Genomic DNA, 18312 nt, shown 5'->3' with positions numbered 1-18312 from the left:
GGTGCTCTCTGTAAGCCTAAGTAAAGTAACCGTAGTTAAATAACATCGAGGTAGGTTTGTTTTGTATAGCATTGTAGAAGTTACAGAGCATATTCTTTTGCGGATAGCCTATATGCAGTGAGTTGCGGGCCTATTACAACACCTGGCAGAAAAGAGCTTGTTGTAGGAGCAGGGATCAGGGGTTAAACAGCGGTAGTCCATTGAAATGGTAGTCTGTAAATCATTGAAAAGGTAAGATTATTTTATTATTATTATTATTATTATTATTATTATTATTATTATGTAAGTGTGCTCTGTTTGTTCTAATTGTGTAAGCAATGATATGAATTCATGCCTCATGCAATCAACTATAACCAATCAATGTTTCCAAGGTGCTTTTAATCTTGATCCTCAAGTGCATTGTGGGTACTCTTCATAGTTGAGGGAAGTGGTGGGTAAGTTTGTTCGGTGATAGCTATCTTCATTTTATTTTAAGTGTTTTAAAGTGGTGAAGTTAGGCAAGTAACGGAACATATACAAGTCAGAGTTGGACACTATCCTATTTGTAATGAATATATTAGCGTACATATGTAAAGTATCTTCCCGTAAATGTTATGTCTTTATTGATATTGTTTTAGAGCGTGCTCCATCGCTTGCTAGCTACTAAGAAATGGAAGCGCATTGTTTGAACTTGCTAACGCTGAAATGTTCAGTATGTATGATTGAAGATTTGTGCGTGGTTGTGTTTGTCACTGTCCCATGTACGTTTAATGGTCCATGCTGGATGTACAACGTAGCCAGCTAGCTTTGATAATGTGGCTGCGGTTTTCCAGTTTCCCAAGAAGGTGCCGCTGAAGCCCTATTTAGCTATTTAGCAATTTGATGTTGTCGTTCGTTGTACTATTCAATATCTGTCACGCAAAAAAGGACATTCAGGATGTGTAATGGGTAGGCTACTTGAAGCTTGATTAATGCTCATAGTATGACGTGATTGTATAGTATTGAAGGAATGCTATTACACCAGTGCGTAGTATGTCAGGAATAATATTCCGTTGTTACTATTTGTTACTGTAGCGTAATATAGTATGATGTGACCGTATAAAGACTATATTTTGATGCTTTAATTAAAGTATAAAGTATATGATCTGTATATGGTGATGCCATACATCACTGTATGAGCATTTGAGTGACCCGCAACAGTGTGAGAATGAAGCTGTGCTACGCTGGATCCGTGTGTTTAGAGCAGGGGTGGGCAAACCTTTTGACTCGCGGCCCACAATGGGTTCTAAAATTTGACAGAGCGGCCGGGCCAGGAGCGGATGGATGGAGTGTTTGTGTGAACTAATATAAATGACATGTAAAAGCCATTACATAAAAGGTTTTGGCCTTTAACAGGTAGCAAAGCATGCATATGCAAGGCTTATTGTAGAAATTATTGTCCAAATGCATTTTTTTCATAACACAGTAGAGAATCTCACGTTCAATTTCAGTGGGAACCGTGTTGCTGGTCTCCGTTTTTAGCCAGTGCATCAAAGTCTGGAGTTAGTTTTGTTGTGGCAATTCTCAGGATAGATGCGAGGTGTTGGTCAGTTAACTTGGATCTGTGACGAGCTTTGTTGATGTTCATGACGCTGAACGTGTGCTCACACACGTAGGTCGAGCCAAACAACGCCAGCATGTTCTGTGCCGTCCTCCGGAGGTTTGGGAACATGGCTTCGTTAAGTGAAGCAATTTTTTATTTTAATTTTAACTTGCCTTTGCTCTCCGGACACAACAGACCTGCTGTCTGTACCATGCATTCTTTCAAAAACCTTCGGAGAAAGGCTTGCTAGCCTTTGCTAAGTTGAATGGCAGCATAAAACTTGACTCTTGAATCGCAGTTTGTCGGTGAATTTTTTTTTTTTTGCTGAGTCTGTAAATTAGCCGTCAACCTCTGAGCAGTAGGCGCCCATTCTTGCGTTGACTGCTTGCTAGCGTAGTTAGCATGCTTCGGGGCGAAGTGACGGCTGGTATTGTATTCTTTGAAAACCGCAACACTTTTTTGACATATCAGACATACAGCCGATCGGATTTATTTTGTTGTCCACTCATTAAACACTCGGCACTCACTGTCCACTTTTCTTTTCTTTGGTCCGCTCATTTTTACAAAAGGGCTCAAAGGGCAAAGCGAAAAAGCGAAGTAGAGAGTAATACACCTCACCCCTGGAGTGCGCTATCTATTTGGGCAACGCGGGCATTGCAGGGAAAAGGCAAAATGAGTCAGGTGTAATAATAATAAAATTTAGGCAAATTCGGCGGGCCGGATTAAAAAGCCTAACGGGCCATAGTTTGCCCATGCGTGGTTTAGAGTGTGATTGTCTGTCGCTGTTTCTGTCCCGGAATAAATGCATAACTGAGTGTATTGTCTCTGTGTCTGGGTGTTAATGAACTTGGAGAGTGGAAGTGTGAATGCAATGGAAAACCAGCACTTTGTTTCAGAATGATTCAACCGAATGAAATAAGTACTTCCCCATGTAACAGGTGTGACAAGTATTGGCACCCCTGGTTTAATAGTTTGTGCAAGCACCCCTGGCAAAGATGAGTGTATATAGGTTGGAGGGATTCGACCATTCCATCATGTAGAAGTTATCAGAATCCTTAATATCCTTGCCTTTGTGCTTTTGGAGTCAGATCTGGGTACAAGTGTCTGATGGGATTTAAGTTTGGAGACTGAGATGACCATTGTGGGATATGTGGGAATGTAGGATATTTTGACTGAACTGTTTATGTGTGTATATTTTGATGTATATTTGGAGTGATTGTCCTGCTGGATAATCTACCTATGACAAAGTATATGCTTTATTGCAAAAACAACCAGATTTAGTGGTGAAATGTGCTGGTATTTAGTAGAATGAGTTGTGAAGCCATAAGAGGAAGGTGTGGTCAGGTGACAGAGGAGTGAATGATTTGTAGGAGTTGTGCTGTGGGATTTTGGATTGGAATAACCTGTGTTGTAATTGGGTGGCTTGTTAGTGTGTGTTGACTTGAGGTTTGTGTGACTTGTATGTGGTCTATTTGAATGGGTCTTTCCTTGGTGCTTCTGTTTGTCAGTGGTCATTTTTGGAGTGGATTAGACAATGTTGTTATGTAGTAGAAATGTTTTCTCCAGTGAATGTAGATAAGTTTGTAGTGTGTATTGGTTGACTGCAACTTGTGCTGGTGTTTGATGGTTTGTGCTGAGTTATGGTGCTTTTTTTGCTGCATCCTATGTGAGTGATAGTTCCTGCTTAGAGGGTTTGGTGTGCAAGTGGCAAATTGGTGACATTTTTTAAGTATTATATATCAAAAGAAAGGTGTTGGTGAGATTTATCTCCTGAGATAGATAGATAGATAGATAGGATGTGCCATCCTTAACTACATTGAAATGAAGTGTGAAAAGAGTCATTCCAAAAACCTTGGTTCATTGAAAGGTGTTTTGGTTGGTGTGTAATTGGGGAAATGGCGCTTAAGTGAAGTCCTTGGTGCACCAAACCCTTGGTTTGTACTTTTAAGAGTGTTACAATAATGTAATGTAATGTTTGTGTGTCTGCCGGTATGGAGTCACAGGGAGAGTGGAATTGCAGGAGTTTTTTTGAGTATCGCTATGCCCTGTCATTTCCAGGCCTCTGTTGCTGCTGCTGCTGCTGCCGCCATGTGTTGTGTTGTCATTCCTGTGTCTGTTTTTGCAGGTGATGTTAAATGCAGTGAAAATGCAGTTGTGTTGCTTGAAAGGTAGATTAGATTAGATGTGTGTGCGTTTGCCTTACTGGCCCTTCATTGTGTTCTCACTGAGAGGTGGATCACTGACACTTTTCTCTCTGTCTGTCCTATTTACGTCCTTAGTTTATCTAATAGTTTTTCTGTACTCTTGCCCTGTGTCGTCTGTTTTGTGTTGTTTTATTCTGTCCGTGTGTCTGTGTGCTTGTAGCGGCATGTCATGTGTAGCATTTATGTCATGTGTGAGCTGATGGCTGTGCAGTAATTGTTGCCCTGTTCTTTATCATTGTTCACAGGTGTGCCTGTGTGCTTGGCTGTGTGACTCTCGTTGAGTCAGGGCGACTGTCCTGTGGCAGTGGAAGAAGTGGCATGCATGTAGGAACTGTGCTCATTAGTGGTATTTTGTAAAGGGGCTGTGTGCTGTCTCCCTGTCCTGCTGCTGTGTATAATTATGTCCTGTCAGCTTTGGTCACAGTCGGTATCTATCTGTGAGGGGAAAAAAATGTGACTTGCTGTTGTAGCCATTGTTTTGTAAGCCCGAAAGAGTACTTGTCCTGTGTACTGCTCCAGGTGTCCTATGAAATGGCAAATGGCAAGCCACTGCTAAAGCGGCAAGGACAAAATGTTTGTGAGACATTACATCGAAAAGGTTCCCAGTGTGTTTGAATTGAAGTGTTGTTTAGCAGTATTAAATGCAATTAAAACCCTGCTGCTACTGTCTGTCTGTCTCTGTCTGTCGTGTATTCCTGAAAATGTGTGAAGATTTTACTAAGGGTATTGTTGCTGCCCTGTGGCATCCGTGTGTTATTGTTCCTGCTATATCCTGTGTCCTGCACTGAGGGTGTGAGTGTGGAACAGCAGATGGTGTGGTTGTGTATGCGCTGAAAGGAAATGGAGGATAAGCAGAGCCTTGGGTATTGTGTCAATATTGCAGCCTTTGGTAGTGTGCTCTCCTGTGTCTGCCTTGAAGTGCCTCGTTTCAGTGCAGAATGTGCTGGGAAATGGTGTCATGTTTTTAGCATGGCTGTCAGGTTTGTAGTAATACTGCTGTTGCTCTTGTCCAAGGCACTGGCTTCAGAACTGTAGTTGGTCCCTGGGCCTGGGTGTTGCGCTGTAGCTGCCCAGTGCTCCCAACTAACTAACTAACTAACTAAACTAACTAACTAACTAACTAACTAACTAACTAAACTACGTAAAGTAGGCTGGGTGACATGAAGAGGACAAATTGGGCCAAAGTGTTGAAGAAGGATGTGTATGTGTCAGTACAATTGTATGTATGTATGTATGTATGTATGTATGTATGTGGTGCTTTCTAAAGAGACTGAATGATGCTATGTAGTGTAGCTGAAGAGCAAGCTGCAGATGTGAACCAATGGTGTGGATGATTATGTTTGTTACTGAGTTGATGTGCGTGTGATGGCTCTGTGTCATGTCATGTCATGCCATGCCATGTCCTTCTGTAAGTACAGTGTATTGAGTGCCCTTTGGAAAGCAGTGGCCAGGGCTCCAGCTTTCCCTAGATCATGGGTTTGTCTGTGTGTCTGTCTGATTGATTGATTGATAATACTGAACTATTTGTTTGCTGCCTCCCAACCATCTGAATTTTAGGTATGTATGTGCATGTGTGTTAGCCTATGTGAGGAATTGGTTTGAATGTGTACCTGACATTGGCTGAGATGTGGGTGTATTTGTGCTTTGACTGTCAGTCAGTCAGTCAGTCAGTCAGTTAATGCCTGTGGTTGTGCCCTTGGTGTCCCTGCCTTGCTGACTTGACTTAAAGCTAATGTGCCTTTAATTCCTACCGTTGTTCTTGTCCTCCTTTTGGATAGGTATCATTCTGAAAGTGTGACCCAGCTGTTTGAGCTGTGACATGCCTGATGCAATGCAAGATGTCATTGGTGGTTGTGTCTTGCTTATCCAGACAGACTTGGACAGACTCCAGGGCAGAGCATGATGTTTTATTGGGGGGGCGGGGGGGGTTCTGTGTTGGGTGGGTTTTCCCTGGTGATGCCATTGCCTGTGTCCAGGGGGGTGACTCCAGCAGGGCTAGTTGGTTGGTGTCGAGGCTGATGTGGATGGAGGAGCCTGGCAGCGTCTGTGGAGTCTTCCTGGGTGGAGATGTGTGGCCAAGTCAAGTCCTCGGTAAGGGGCTCAGGGTGCCTGGAGGAGAGTGGAAGTGAGCAGCCAGGAAGGGGGATGTTTGTAGAGGCCTGCAGGGAAGGAGAGGCGATGTGGTTTCTTACCTACCCAGGAGCGGTGGCCTGGGAGTCTTGGGCGGTGTTACTGTTGAAGGTCGTGGAGGTCTGGAAGTCGTAGGGAGTGGTGCTGGTGAGTGGCTGAAGCTGGAGTGCTGGTTCCTGGGCAGGTGAGGGCTGAGAGAGGGCAGAAGCTGCAGGGAGAGGGAGCTGGAGCTGGATCTTACCCGGGCCAGGGAGCGTGATTTTGGGCAGAGCGCTGTGGCCTCCCCGGCGTCCTCCCTGGGTGGACTCCCGCAGGTAGACTCCCTCGTCTTTGTCCTACCGTCTTCGTCCGCACTGTCGCCGCCGCCCCGCTGCCGCTGAGCGTTACCTGTCCTGCAGGTGTACCCCTCCCTGACCGCACCTGAGGGGGCGTGCGGCTGCACCCGGCCAGTCAGAACACCTCTCACCTGATTGCACAGGAAATGACGTGCACCTGGACAGAGACACGACTGTCCCTGTCCATTGTCCTGCCTGGCCCATCTTGGACAAACATCCCCACCTCCTCTCCCTTCTGCTGGCTCGTTGGCAGAGACCAGTCTGCTCAAGGCAAAGCCACACCTGCCATCATTTCCCTTGGCTTGTAATCTGTAATCTGTTGCCCACTTGGTACAGCTATTACTGGGTAGGCTGTAGCTTCGTGATTAAGGAACATGACTGTGACCCGCAAGGTTGATGGTTCCATCCCCAGTGTATCCACAATAACATCCACACAACCTTTGGGCCCTTGAGCAAGGCCCTTAACCCTGCATCGCTCCAGGGGAGGATTGTCTCCTGCTTAGTCTAATCAACTGTACGTCGCTCTGGATGAGAGCGTCTGCCAAACAAACAAACAACATTACTGTAATATCATTATATTACCTTTACACTCCAAGAACATTGTCACGAGCAAACAGAGACAACAACAGGCCCCAGAACACAAGAAAGACACAAACCACCAAAATACATTTTATTACAAAGTCCATACAGTTGAAAGATTTCACCTGGCTACACATCCAAAAATCCTACTAATTCAAACCACTACAAACCATATACACCTATACTTCCTCAAAATAACACACTGACTCACTCACTGCCAGAATCCATCATTACTTTGTCCAAAACTTCAACTCATACATGTACTTGGACAAGAACACACACACTTCACATTTTCATACATCACTGAATTTTGTTGCATACACAAATCTCCAAAATATTACACTACCCAAATTAATTTCTCCAACACTCTAAAGACAATGTAGGATGTAACAATGTTTAAAAGAACACAAAAACACAATCCACACTGATGTGTAAGTGCTACAAATGCCTTCCTAAGAATACACATCATACAATCAGTCTGGAACGGCTACCCTGTCAGTCCTACCCTGGCTAAATGGACACTACAGTAAATCGTCTCCACATTTACCAGTAAGCAAACTAACAACTTCTTCCAGAATACACTTTCTCCACCAACATAGAATTTAAAGTGATCAATCCCAATCGCTTCTATTTCTACTCATTAGCAGTTTAAAAACACATATGCAGTAACATACCTCTACCTTAATGGTACATCACATCACAATGACCTCCAAAAAATCGTCCACATATAAATGCATACTATATCAACAAATACAAACATACACACAATAGACCACATACTGAACATGAGCAAGACAAACAATACACCACAACACAATCTTTTATTGACAAACATAATCAGTGACTTGGGTCAGGATTGCAGAGCATCACCTAATGAACAAACAAACTCATCATACAAATCACACCCTCAGAGGTCTTTCTCTACCAGCCCATTTCTCTCATGCCCACATGTTCCAACATAAAATGCATCTTTCTGATAAATGTTTTCCCACTTGTATATAACCCACTCCCTGCAAAATAAATCACTTGCACATTTCAATATCACAATTACCAAAAGGTCTCTATACGCTTACTTACAGTTTTTTACAATCATTTTCACACGTCTCAATACCATGTCCACTTCTTCAAAACTCTAATCTGCTTTTGAAACACACACCTGAGCACATCGGTTAACCTTTAGTGCAAAATGCACTTCAACCACCAAAACACTTAATATTTCACCCAAAAGTGACTCATGCTGCCATAACTATAGCACATGCTTTCTCCCATAAGACTACTTTGTCAATATACAGTGAACTACAAAACACAAGCGACTTCGAACATTGCTAAATGCATATATTATCTGTTTCCCTTTCCTCTGTTTTTGCATATGCAAATACTTCAAGCCAAGCCGCTAAAGAAACGTTTGATCCGCGGCTTTGCCTCTCACAATAGATGTCATGACTGAGTGTGGTAAATTTACAGGAAACTGTCAATGAATACATTGCACTGCATCAGAACAATTTTTACTGTGTAATGTCAAACAATATATGATAAAGCATACAACAACAGTATTCTTCACTGGATTTACTGTATTTTGCCATTTGTTCTCACAGTGCAATATGTGTAGTCCACAAAATATAAATGTAAATGCAATAATACCATCAATTACTCTAAATACATTACAATCAACAGCAAATACATACCAAAGTCATATTTTCACTATATCCACTAATTCACGTATATATTGTCTGCCTATCAGTATCACAAGTCTACTGTTGGCCAGGCCCATCCATCCTGTCCTCCAAATGTCTGAAATTGCTGTATTTATTTGTACAGACTCTTGCTAGTACTGAACACTGACAGAGAGGTATTCATGAATTTTGGAAGAAATGGTGCTTGAATGCCTTTTGTTTCAAAGCAATGCAAAAGTATCCACAGTTAGTTGAGTTCACATAGTGTATTGATATGGTAAATTGTTGTGTTGTGTTTTGAAAAAGTGGACATGGTAAGTAACTGTGAAAACGATTGTAAAAAAACTACCACAGAATGGTGCACAAAAGCAATCGCTCAACAGCCATGACTTCTGCAACTGGGAGAGGTCAGAGGAACATGGCCAAGTAACTGAACCATGTTACAAGGATGGTTTGCAGTAAAGCATCTGTGAACACAACACATCGAACCCTCAACTATATGAACTACAGCAACTGAACACCACCTGCCCACTATAAACAAGACACTCACAACAGTTTAAGAATGAATCTTCCAATCTTGAATCAGTCTCATCAAATTGCTTTGCTTTATGAACAGGATGGCAAGCAAGGAACCAACAAACAAAATGGTCAATATAAGCAAATGCTCCACCACTCCTTGGTAGGTAAGAAAGACACCACATCGCCTATCCATCCCAAAAAGAGCCCCAGATGAGTCATTTGGCCACATTAACTCACTCAAAAGGCTGCGGCATCCTGACACAGCAGTTGTTCCATAAATATGTAACTTCTAACAAAATAATACCTATAATTCAGATGTCTATGGAGAACATTTACTGGAACTACAACATGCTGTTGATTCTTCTCATGACATGTTCAATACTATGGTGTGGTGGGGGGTGGGGTGGATATAACATACAAAAACTACACTCCTGACAAAATTCTTGAACATACCACATACTTTTGTCTTTAATCATAGCCGACTTTTATAACAGACAGGCCAACCACAATTAACTCCTTCAAACCTGCAAAATCTCCTTCAGCGCAGTTCAATTTTATGTATCCATGTCATCAAATAAACAAACAAACAAACAAACAAACAAACAAACAAATAAATACATGACGAGGTAGGACTAAGGTACAGGTTGAAAAGGTGTGCTTTTAGTCTGCATCAAAATAGGGGAAGGGTTTCTGCTGTCCTGACAGTGCTAGGCAAATCATTCCACCACTGAGGAACCAGAATGGAAAACGGGCATGAACGTGCAGCTCAACCACCAGGTGCTCATAGTGAGGTAATTAAGGATTGTATGTAAGGTAAGGTGGAGCAGTCCCCTTAGCAGCCTGAAATGACATTCTACTTGAATATTACATTACATTACATTACATTACATTACATTAATGACATGTGGCTGAAGCTCTTATCCAGAGCGACATACAGTTGATCAGACTTACTTAATAGGAGACAATCCTCCCATGGAGCAATGCAGGGTTAAGGGCCTTGCTCAAGGGCCCAACAGCTGTGCGGATCTTATTGTGGCTACACCGGGGATTGAACCACCGACTTTGCGGGTCCCAGTCACTTACCTTAACCACTACGCTACAGGCCGCCCTCAATCATACATACTATTAAAATAGTATGTTATGAAAATGAAACACATGTTTTTTCATTATTTTCTACCAGCCTTTCAATAACACTGGATTATCATACATGTTTTCATTATCTATTTCACCCTTATGACCACTTGAAAAGGTTAAGGCATACAGAAATGCTACATGTACAATTAATTACAAATAATGGTAAACTTTCTATGATTTATAAATTACACCCTTGTTTCACCCTACTGGGTATCTGGGTATCTATCTATCTATCTATCTATCCTCATCACACTTACTTACACTTAGTTATTACTCTGAAATTACAGGACTCCATATTCTAAGTGCAAACACATGCATATACACTAATGATACAATGGTTTCAAAGTTTTTTTTTTATGGTATGGTAAGTGTACCAGATTGGGTCTTTAAAATAATTACATTTCACACAACCATATAGTCTGCCAATAACATGATGGTATATACATATTTGGAATTCTAACGAAAACACATAAATACAAATTCAAATAATAAAAAATCACTCACTCAAGTGATTGCTTGGAATGCATATACAATACATTTTTGGGTCCTTCAAAATTAAACACAATAGCTTACACTTCTATTATCTTTCTCAATAGTCTTTTTTATGCTATTTTTTGAGATTTATAAATGTATACAATAGGGATAATGTTATAGGTCATGGTAGGGTACTTAGTACAGTTGTTGTAGGAAAAACATTTGAACATACATAAATATTTCACTGATCATCTTTCTTCCCAGTATAAAAAATAAATAAATAAATAAATACATTTACAATTAAAAGACTACAGGTCAGTCAATCAATCAATCAATCAATCAATCAATCAATCAATCAATGTGAACTTTACAAAAAAGCAATGAACTGAACCAAGCCTACTGGAATGTGGGTAGCACAGCTGGAAAGCCTAGTAAGCTACAGAATGCACTCCCAGGTGGAAAACGCATCGCAAATAGGCGATGAACAACTTACCCATCAAAAGGACTCTGCTTTGTACTTTTCCAACATAACAGGACAGCATGGACAACCATATACTTCACCCTGGATAAAAGCCAAATGTGTCTCAATAAAAACACTACTTCAGTTTTGCCTTCCCTTCTTTTCATGTCTCATCTCTGACCCTCAACCATCTGACACTACAAATGGATACATTTATATCAGCATTGCAATTAATGCAATGACCATACTTGTTACGCATCCCCTGTACTTGGTGGTCACCTAATCCAGTAAGGTTGGCTTGGCTCCCTCTGCTGGTAGCCATGGCCACAAACATTGGACAGTGCGTGCCCCTGCCAATTATCTCTGTGCCAATCCGTGCCCTGAGATCTGGCAGGCGGGGCCTATATAATATACCTGTGTGCTGGTGAAGACGGAGCGATGCACGCGGCGCATGCTTTTGAAAGACGGTCCGTCCCACGCCTTCTGTTCCTGCTCCCGCTGACTGAGCTGCTGGTCCCCGCTCTCTTGGACGCCATTCGCTGTTTTGACACTTAACTTACTTACTTATTTCTGGACTCTTAATTTAAATACTTATTAATTCTAACTTGTTGTAAATCCCTATTTTTTGGAATTAAAAACCCTAGACTCAAGCCCTCTTCTCGTTGGCATCTTGTTTATGTATGTTGTGGATTCAGGTTTGGTCCGTAACATAATACATTGCGCCTACAGACAAGTACATCTTAAACATGTTCAGGGAAGCCACTACACACATGAACAGAATAGTAATGGAGCTGGAAAAAGTCATATGATCCACTTTCCATAATTTCCTTTTAAACCAGACAAAATAAAATAAGAACATTATCTACATCTTTCAGTCTTCTAAGACAGACATGCAGAGAAAAACAGATGCTTGTATCATCACTGTACACTGATATCTTTGCTCTTAAGCCATGATTATGTTGTCCCACAACCCTACTTGGATTGTACTTGGATTCTATCTATCTGATGGAATAAAAGCCTATTATTCAACACTGTACAACAACACTCCTGATTTTATACATTGGATTGCATACTTGTAATTGGACTGATCATTTGTTGGCCTGGGAACCCACAACAAACAACACAAGGCTGGTACAAACATTACACATACCAACTTGCACTGTAAGGGCAATACTTTAAATAAATACATTAAAACATTAAATGGTTGCAGATATGCCAGGAAGACAATACAACTGCACTTTGTTCCCACTGCTGGTGAGGGAGGGAGGGAGGGAGGGAAGGAGGTCATAAAGAACCCAGTTTGCTGAGCTTCATTACAACATAGGGTCTCCAAGTCTAAAAAAAACCATCAAATGACACATCCATACCAACTCTTTGGAGGGGTGGCACAACACAGCCCTTACTGAGCACAATAAGCAAATCCAAGCACCTGGAGCACAGTGCTATGGTCCGATTCGATTCGATTCGATTCGATTCGATTCGATTCGATTCAATCAATCAATCATTGACATGTTTAGTACCAAAAGAAAGAGGAATGTATACAAGGGCCTCATACCTACTCTCAGACATGGAGGTGAGTTGGTGACTCACACGTATTGTGGTGCCTGTTGTTCACTGCCACTGTTCAAGATCACTAATGAACACAGCAAGTGGCAGAAAGTCTGATTATCTCTGCAAGGAAACTGAGACACTTAACACAAGTACACAAGCACATTGTCCAACCGTACAATAACTCAAAACATACCTCAAAATCCACACAGAAATGTTTCCAAATGCTGTCATCATCATCATCATCATCATCATTATCATCATCATCATCATCATCATCATCATCATCTCTGTCATTGATGATCAGGTTTGCCCAAAAATTGTGAAACCGGATTTTTGGGGATTATAAAAACAAAACAAAACAACATTCTAATAAAATAAATAGATAAGTCAAGTCAAGTTTTTATAAGTCTTGATTCCATTGAATCATTAATAAAGCACAATACTTAACTTTTTTGTTTTACTCATGTTGGATAATTCATAAATAAATAAAGCTGATTGATTGATTGATTGCAATAACTGTACTTTTCAGTTTACTTGATAGTATTTTTGTTCATATTTCTTTCTTTCTTTCTTTCTTTCTTTCTGGAGCCCACTGTATATTCCATAACACTTCTCACTAACTAACTTAGTAAATTAACTAAACGAACTTTATTAAAACTGGTCGTATTTCATAAGCACAATGTCACTCATATGGTCTAATGATTTTGTCTAAGTTGCGAGTTAATTTGCCAACGTCAGTGTCTCCTGAGGAACACTGGGTTGAACCGTATGCATGGTTTTGGACCCTTTGAAAATATAGAAAGAAAAATTATATTTAACATTTCAATATGAAATACTCCAAAATCATTAATCGTGTCATTATTTGATGGTTCATTCAAATTAAAAAAAAAAATCGAAGGCCGTGATTTTTCCCAAAACCAAATATAAATCAGACCGAACTCTAAAAGCACTAATCGCTCAGCATCAAAATATCAGGGCTACGTTTCCCGAAGCCTTCTTAACGCTACGTCGTTTGTAACTTGTACCTTAAGCTCTACTTTAAGGTTTCAGCGTGTTTCCCGAAACGTTCTCAGCTAAGTAGGCCTATAGATTACGTTCTGTTAGATGTACTTCCATAAGTTTGGTCGGGACCACTCTTAGCTATAAATCAGCTATTGCTCGTTACATCTCAATCTGTTAAGTAATATATACAGTAATAATTCAACAGTTGGCTAATAATGTATAATAAATGTGGTATTATAAAATACCACATTAATGGAACTGTTACCATGCAAAGAATGAAATCGTACGTTACGATGGATGCATGTTGCATGTTATTGAACATAATTATCTTTTAAATTATATTTAGAAACGAACGATTTCCCACTCTTCTCTGTGGGCTGGAGCGATGTTTAACCATAGTTCTTTCTTTGTTTTGTAGGACACCGTAGTCCTAAAACTGGAAAATAATGTTTCTTCATTCAGCGCCACGTCCTCTAACAATATCTCCATCTCGTTAACTGTGAAACTGTGGGACCGCTTCTTTCTTTTCCCCCCCGCCATATCTTGTGTTGTTTTCGTGTTGGTGCATTTTGCTTGTTGGTATGCTTTTATTGAAAACATCAGCCAATCAATCAGAGAAAATAAGTGAAATATACCAGTAATTAGATGATGGTGCTTCTGGCAAATCTACCGTGATTGCAAAGTCATTTAAGGCACCTTGACAAACATAATAAAAAACATAATTCAACAAAACATAACATGTCAAATAAGGCGAACTGCCAGGTGGCGTAGTGGGCCGAGGTGTGGTACCACAATCTGAGGTGCCGTGTTCTTGCACCTATTTGGAGAAAATTATATGTAAGGTTGCATAATTCAGTTTGTAAGTTTTTTTTATTCTATCAATAAGTTCCCACCGTTGTAATAAATGCAATATTTTAAAGTATTCCTGTAGTGTTTCATTCATAAAGAACACTACTTTCTCGCATAACGCAGTCATAAACAGTCGCTGCATGGAGTGCATAATCCATCCTGGAGTAGTCAATGGGCCTCCTCAGGGATAGTTCGGGAACCACGGCTAAAAAAGTAAACAACTGTAGTAAGGTATACGTTACTATAAGTTATTTTCGTTTAGCTTTGTACGACAGCAAACCATCAAATGTATTCAATGGCAAGCCTATCCGCATCCATATCGGGTAATCAGTTTAGGAATTATATCCTTTTATGCATAATGTCCACATTTTAGTATCCCACTGTTGAAAATAACCCTGGCAAATAAAACTACAACAGTTTAAAAAAATATATCAACCGGATATGTCATCTGGTATGCACTGCAGTTCATTTCAACTAATTCCGTAAACAATGGAAAACAAATAAATTCATATCACCCATCAAAAGATGTATAAAATGGGATTCGTGGACACACAACACTCACTGCTCTTTGAACACCCCAGATAATTACTTCCACTCGACCTGGCTCTGCCCGCCAACCGTTTCCAAATATCTCTCTCTATGACCTGTAACATTCCACTCTGTCCATCCCTCTGTCTACTAGGAGACCTCTCAACAATCAACCCACCAAATCAAAATACCAAACCTATACTCTTTGCCCTAGCAATCGCCAAGAAGACCATCCTCTTAAACTGGAAAACAAGACACAAAATAAACATAACACAATGGTTAAATCTCACACCAGCGCCAAAGCTCACACGTGGCAAACATTTGGGGTCCTTTCATAAAATCATTAAATTTGCCTGTGGACTAACCCCCCAACCCCACCCTCACCAACATATACTCCAGAAACACTCTCCATGCAATACCATATCCCAATATTCACCATGTTCTTTTTATTTTATTTCATTCATCTTTACTTTTATTATTATTACTTTTTTCCTCTTCTCTCCCTTTTTCCATACTATCAATTTCCATACTGTCCACCTGTTTGTCTTTTCATCTTCCTGTCTATCTGCCCGTTGGTCTGCGTGTTCATATGTGTACACACACTTTACTGTGTACCACACTTTATTATTCTTTTTTTATTATTATGTTCTCTTTTTTTCATTTATTGTTATTTTTAGTTGCTCTGTCCGTTTTGTTTTACCCTCCCCTCAAAGGCTTCATACGGTTTTTTCGTCATCTTCTCTCTCTCTCTCTCTCTCTCTCTCTCTCTCTCTCTCTCTCTCTCTCTCTCTCTCTCTCTCTCTCTCTCTCTCTCTCTCTCTCTCTCTCTCTCTCTCTCAAAATTACCTATATATATATATATATTATTTTTAATAATACAAAAACATATATATTTATAAAAATAGGAAACAAATGAATACGCTATTCACTTCCTAATTTACTTTTCCCAGAAAATATGAAAGCACACAGTTTTCTGCTTAAAAGGAATTTTACCATGTTCGCTCTTGATTTCAAATCCTTACGATCATGTTTTCATATTTATTGACGACTACATTTGAGAAATTCTGATGGTACCTAAGTGCAAAATAAAAACATGAATTACAATTCACACACATAGTATTCAATTACTCCCTCTGACATTTTCATTAAATTGTACAATTACTACATGTAAAAATAAAGAAACAAAATACTTTCATTCATTTATTTGATATGAGTTTTCGTTACTTAAAAAAAGCTTATAAGCGTTCATGTGTTTCTATGGTAACTGTGGCAGTTCTCAGATACTCAGATGGATTTCACACCTCAAGTTCTACACCTGTTTATCTAATTATTCTACAGGTATGTATGTGATCACTCTGTAGCACTCGGAAACATACTTCCCCTCTAGGTTTTTCAGCGCACTTGCTTCTGATTTTTTTTTTTTTTCTCTTTCATTTTTTTTTTTACAATTTCTCCCTTTTTCTCTCAATTTGGTAGCAATTATACCCTATCTAATCCAGTTAGTGCCAGCTGGGGATACACCGCCTTACGGCCCCGTCCCTCGGCGGCCCAGTACGCTCTTGCGACCGTGAGAGCGACACGCCTTCTCCAAGCCGTCTCGTCTCAGTTAGACCGTTACTCCGAGGCGATCCCTACTAACCCTGCCAAGTCCCTCCCCTGGAGCAGAGAGACAATTATGCCGCTCCACGAGAGCCGGCCAAAATCAGCTTTTTCGCAGGACCCACAGCAATAAACAATCCCACAGCTCACAATGTCATGCACTGTAATGTACAGCAGCAGCCCGCAAACACGCAAATGGTTTCAAGAGCAGATCTGTGTAATTTCACCACATGCATTACTCGTCCTCGTTTCATTGCGCTTGCCATGATGAATTCCATTTGCAAAATTAAGAACTAGCCTATTTAACAATCGCAAAACTCTACTACCCTCACACACTACAAGTCATGCGAACACCAGCTGGACGCTCTAAGAATACACTGCAGCTCCGTAATAAAAATTTTAAAAAGGCTTGATCTTTTTAAATAATTCCTGGGAAATGGTACCGTCAAATCAATAAAATGGAAATAAGAAGATTCCTACATATCGTACACCATTCGTGGCATTACAACACATAATTGCTCATAATCCGCTGGTTCTTCGTGTAAAGTATTTATATTTTTGCTTGTTTAAATCATCATATTTATTTATTTATTTATTTATTATTCTGTTAAATACATTGCCAGTAAAAAGTATTCTGGTATCCTATAAATCCATGGAACTCATGATCAGCACGTTGATGCTTACGGAAACTATTTCTGATCAAACCAAGACGTTTCACTAACTAACTTACGAACTAAACTAACGAACCCGTCCATACAATGGAAAGCAATTTTGATCTTTATTCGGCTTTCTCAAACTCATGTCGGGTAGTTAAACATAAATCACACTACAAAATAACCGATTTCTATTCAGCCAAATATACTTATAATAAATCAAATAAATAGGCGTAAGTTAACGCGATTAGTTGCTTTTCAAAATATGACATTGGCCGCGTTTCCCGAACGCGTTAAGAACGTGCTTAAGCTAAGAAAGTTCTTAAGGACCTTCTAATTGACGGTCCTTAAGAACTTTCTTAGCTTAAGAACGTTCTTAACGCGTTCGGTAAACGCGGCCATTGTCAATATCCTTAAACATAAAATGCCCACAGAAATGTGTGCACCTACATAGAAGCATCAGCATCTACACATTCCAAGAAAAAAGAAAAGAAATGTAATGCAATGTGCTAGCTAACTTTTTTATTCTACAATATACTTAAAACATTTATTTTAAATGTTGTAACTAATATTTAGTATTTTACACCAACAGTTTGCTGTTGGACCAAGTTTATGAAACTCTTGTGTAAGCCATGGCTTTCTCGGTTTAGTAACAAAACAGCTTAAAATAAATATACCCGGCCGTGAATATTGCATTATTATTTATTTTCATATATCGAACGGAATAATTTTTAAAGCACTGAACAAACACGCGTGGCGGCCTATTCAAGCTCTATTGTATTGTGTACGCCCGTGGTTGTCTACAAAAAAGTACAATTAATGTTTTTCATTTCTGCTAACGTCCCAATTTGTTTTTCGTTTGTTCACCGGCAGAGCATTATTGCCTGCTGTGAAAGATTGCAAAGTTTGTCAAGACCAAACTATTTTATAGAACGAAGACAATGTCCGCCTGGATTTACCGAGTCTTCGTCTTCTTTGTCTTCACTTGGCCTTCTACCAAATTAATATGCGTTTTGCCCTCTTTCCCCATTCACAATTTGTCACAGTTTGTTGAACAAACC

Source organism: Conger conger, chromosome 18 (assembly GCF_963514075.1).
Source record: "Conger conger chromosome 18, fConCon1.1, whole genome shotgun sequence".
NCBI lineage: Eukaryota > Metazoa > Chordata > Actinopteri > Anguilliformes > Congridae > Conger > Conger conger.
The sequence above is the reverse complement of the archived record's forward strand: the minus strand, read 5'-3'. Positions refer to the sequence as shown.